Consider the following 4,761-nt stretch of genomic DNA (forward strand, 5'->3'; position numbering starts at 1 on the left):
GGAAGGAGTTCATCCCAGGGTCAGAGCTGCATCCTGGCTTTTCCTTCACCTGGGGTGACCATCTTGCAGATCCTGCAGATCCCAGCCTGCTTTCCTGGGCATCCCACTCTGGGTGTACTGCCTGTCTCCTTCAAACCCTCTGCTTTCAATCCAATCACATTTAATTGAATTGTGGTTTTGATCACATCTGACGGTGGCAGAGATCTTGCTGATAATCAGATTCCCATGGGGAACATGGAAATGGGGTTGGTGGAGGAGGGAGGAGAGACAGGGGCTTGTGTGGTGCCACTTGGTCCTCATGAGACACCAGGGAAGTGACACAGCAGCCAGGCTCTGTCCACTCTGGGGACAGTCACATTTTGGGGACAGGAGAATTAACTGAATGTCCCAGTGGGGGGTGTACCCCGCAGGTTGTGTTGGTTTTGGTTAAAAAAAGGCAATTTCCTTGGCAAAACCTTCCACCTTGCCGAAGGTTGGAGCAAATCCAGCATCCCCCAGCACTCCTGGTACCCAGCCTGGCCTCACCCTGCCCTGCCTGGGGTCTGTGCAGGGATGTGCTCAGCTCTGCACATCTGCCACTGCTCACACACGTGTGTGGTGGCTGAGGCCTCACCCTGCCCTGCCTGGGGTCTGTGCAGGGATGTGCTCAGCTCTCTGCACATCTGCCATGTGTGAGGTGGCAGCAATTAATTACAGAGATTCATGGGTGATTTACATGAATTCAGCTGGAAGTGCAGCCCCTGGGATGGGGAATATTCCTTGCAGAGCCGTGCTGCCCCCTGCTCCAGATGCCTTTCTGTCAGCAAGTGCTTCCGGGGGTGCTTGTTGTGTGTGTGATTTTGGGGGTACCAAAACAGGAGGGGCAGAGCAAGCAGCAGCCCCTCCTCCATCCCTTGGTCCTTTCCAGGGGCTTGGGCATGGCAGGGAAGGCCTTGGGTATGCTGAGACGCAGGAATTTCCCCCCAGATTGAGATGAAAACAATATCCTGCACCCTGACCTCACCTTTCCCCTGAGATGCTGGAGGGACACGTGTGCCCCATCCCCGTGCCAGTGCTGCTGGCCCAGGGCACACGGGGAGGAGAAGATGAGGGTCCAGAGCACAACCCAGCCCCTGCAGCACCGTGGTGTGGGGCTGCCACTGCAGGAGATCACCTTGCACTGAGTTTGCAGGTTCCCTGGACAGAGGCTTGGTGGACTGAACTGAACTGAACTCTCCTTGACCTTGCACAGCTCTGCCTCCCTTGGTTTGGGTGTCACAGCAGCTTTTCCCATCGAGCAGGTGGCTGTGACTAATTTACCTGGTTTACAGCCCTGTGGTTTAATGCACCCAATCTCCCTGGATCAGAGAATCCCAGAGTGGTTTGGGCTGGAAGGGACCTTCCAGATCATTCAGTTCCAGCCCTGGGACAAATCCCACTAGACCACATTGCTCCCAACTGCATCCAGTCTGTCTTTGGACACTTCCAGGGGTGGAGGCAGAGGAGATCTAAGGCAGTGAAGTGCCAGAGGAGGATGCAGGGCTGTAGCTGTGGGTGTTCATGAGGAAAGAGAGACTCCTGCAAGGACCCTGCAGTGTGCTGGCTTGGTCCAGGAGAGCTAGCAGCAAGCCAAGAGACTCAAATATCCTGGCCAGAAGGATGAGAGAACATTGCCAAGACAAGCAGGTGTCCAAGAGAGCAGCTCTGGGCCTGGAGGAGACGGGGGGAGACTGGAAAGGAACAACAAGATAAAAAAACCCTGAGGTGTAAGGTGACAGCTAGAAATAGAAGGGAGCAAGTGATATTTGTATCAGAGGTATCCTGGGGAAGGCATGAAGGAATCCAGCCCTGAGGTCCCCAGCTCCTCGTGTTCAAGGCTTTCCTCTCAAACTCAGCATAAACCATCTTAAAGGCTCCTGCCAGCTCACCACGAGAGAGGAGGGAGCTGGCCATGGCAGCCAGGCACTTCCACTGGTCCACTGGCTTGGTTCACACCTCCACTGGTTTGGTTCTGATCAATAATGAGCTAATTAGTTGCTATGGAAATGTAATGTGGGAGAACTTTGGGGAGGAGAAATTATAGGTAATTTTTATTTGTTTGGGCCCTGTTCCTATAGCAACAGGAGAACTTGTCACTGACTACCAGTTGGTTTCCATGGAGTTGGCTGCTAGTTCTGGGTTATTAATGCCTCCAAGCATAAAACAACTTACCTAGTAGGGCTGGTGGATTGTCCTCCATCATCCATGGGAACTTTGCAGTTTGCCAAAGTCAGGGCCTGGAATGTGCACGCTCCCAAAAGTTGGGCTGGAGTGCTCATCATCAATAAACAGTGTGGAAGTGCTGGGAGGATCGATTATTCTGCCCCTCTCTTGAATTGAAGACATCGTGGAATGAATAATCCATCACTTCATAGCTTGTTCTACTCGCAGCATTGCCTGATTTTTAATTGGATTTTCTCTGTCTTTGGCTTCCAGATGCTTGGCGTTGATCTGCCTTTCTCTGCTAAATTAAAAAGTCTTTTAGCACCTGGCAGTTTTGCTGTAAAGGGACTTACTGTAATTAAGTCCCTTCTCGTCTCACCAGGACTGGTTCTCCTGAATGAAGCCGTTTGTTTTCCTCCAGCCCCTCACCTGACGCCTTCCCCGTTTTCCTGCTCCTCCGAACAAAAGGGATGTGGTGGCTGCTTTGCAGAGGGCTGGAGCTCTGTCGAGGGACCTCTCAAACTCCTCCAGAAGCCGAGCCTTGGAACCAGACCAAACACTCCTGAGCACTGAAGAGACTGGATTTGGGAGAGATTGGTTTTATGATAGGTTGTAATTTCCCTCCCACCAGCTAATTCCTCAGCTTTCCACGGGTGATAATTACCCAGTAGGAGCTAAAATGTCTCTCCCCACTCCCCCCTTATCAACCCATTCTCCACTTTGAAGGCATCGCCACTTCTTCCCAGAGTGTCCTGGCCAATCTCTCGGAGTGCCCGCACATCTTGTGTTGTTTGGGAAGATGGTGCCACATCCACCACCTCTCCCCTTGGAGACCGACCTCGCTCCAGCTTTGGAGGCAAATAATTTGATCAGCGTATGGATAAACCTTTAATGGTATTTGGCTGAGAGCACCACGCAGTCGGAAGGGAGGCACGAAGCAAAGGGCAGCTCCTCACAAGCAGCCCTTCCTCGGATCTCTTGGCAAGCTCTGCTGCTGGCCCCCAGCTCTGCATGCTGTGCTCGCAGCTGCTCCGTCCCCGCTGGTGAGGCACAGCCCAAATGTCTCAAAGGAGGGTGCAGATGGGGATGGAGGATGAGTCTGAGGATGAAGGCTGGCTGTGGAGATGGGAGGAAAGTCCTGAGCAATCCAGGTGGGGTCCGGCTGGCAAAGCCAGCAGAGCCAAACCTTCAAGATGGAAGAAAGGCTTCATCCAAGAGTTCTTGCATCTCCGTGGTGCCACTTGACAGATAAATTATGTAAGAAATCCCTCTGCAAACTCTGTTTGTTCTTCCATATGCTTCTTTCCAAAAGTGGAAAAAAACCCATGGAGGGAGAGGCTTGGGAAGTTCTGTATTTAGGCAGCTGGCAATAATGGCTTTAGCAGAGACGGGCTGTTGGATGGAGAGTGTTAGCTGGGTGAAGGGGGCACATCCAGCACACCAGAACCCAGCTCTGGGTTGGCAATCCAGGCTGGGGACCCAGGAGACGAGGGCAGTGGGTGCCCAGGAGGTGACGTGCTGGCAATGCACTGTGCTTGCCTGCCTGGGGCAGCTGCTGGGGTCTCTCTGCCCATATCAGTGTGGTGGCTGTAAATAACAGGGATGCTCTGGGTGGTCACCTCCAGCCTGGCTGTGATCCATGACTCACCAGCTTCCTGTCCACAGCAACGCTACCGATTGACTCATGGCTATGGGAGTGTTTCACCCTGAGCCCACAGCCCTTTGATTTCACCAGACACCCTTGTGTGTTTACAAATGAGAGGTCTCCACTTGATCAGGGCTGTGAAATCTGGTGACATCCTGCAAAGCCACGCGGCAGATGATGCTTCATCCTCAGCTTCACCTGGTTCTCCTCCTCCCCTTCCCTCATGTGTGGCTGGAAAGAAATTCTTCCTGGCTTGCTTTGAGCTGCAGCTCTCCCAAGATGGGCTTTGCTTCACCTGTGTTGGTGCAGTCCCCTGAAAAATCAGTTTTCCCACTTAATGTCTCAGCCTTCCTGAGGCTGGAGCAGCCGTGGCTCTGCACCAGAGCAGGCATGGGGCCTCATGGAGGTGTGGGAAGGCAGACGATGTGGGCCTTGTTCAGCCACCCAGAAGCTGTTTGAAACAACATCTGAAGAAGGGTCTAAGCATGGAAATTACCCAACACCTGGGAGGGTGAGACCGGACTTTGGAAAATGGCTTTGAGTCACAGAATAGTGGCATGGTTTGGGCTGGAAGAACCTTAAGATCATCTAGACCCAACCCCCTCATCATGGGCAGGGACTCTGTGTCCCTGGTGGCAGTGGAGCTGTGCTGCTTGGCTCTGAGCATCTGCCACCACCAGGGCCTGGCAGGGGAAGGGATGGCGTGTGCCACGTCACAAGGTAAGGCTGGTGGCAGCTGAGAGAGCCATCCCTTGGGGTGTGATGGCTCCTGGCACGTCCGTGTAGGGCTCCTCTCCTGCAGGCCGTGCCCCAGCTCTGAGGGAGGTGGTGGAGCCACCTCGGAGGGGTGTGATGGGAAAGGCTGGCGTGGCTGTGGTGAGCCCTGGAGATCCCGCCCGGCTCTGCGGGGACTGTGGTGGGAGGAGGACGCAGGG

The 4,761-nt window shown here is 53.9% G+C and overlaps 1 long non-coding RNA gene across 1 annotated transcript; it reads right to left on the reverse strand.

Annotated features, from left to right (window-relative positions):
• Window positions 1-626: 626 nt before the first annotated feature.
• On the reverse strand, window positions 627-3,443 carry LOC120513339. Its single transcript, XR_005630248.1, has 4 exons — window positions 2,846-3,443; window positions 2,611-2,759; window positions 2,191-2,482; window positions 627-1,709 (listed from the first exon to the last, which is right to left on the reverse strand). It is a non-coding gene; the product is annotated as an uncharacterized LOC120513339 (long non-coding RNA).
• Window positions 3,444-4,761: the final 1,318 nt, after the last annotated feature.

Source organism: Passer montanus, unplaced genomic scaffold (assembly GCF_014805655.1).
Source record: "Passer montanus isolate IOZ18808 unplaced genomic scaffold, ASM1480565v1 scaffold8, whole genome shotgun sequence".
Classification (NCBI taxonomy): Eukaryota; Metazoa; Chordata; class Aves; order Passeriformes; family Passeridae; genus Passer; species Passer montanus.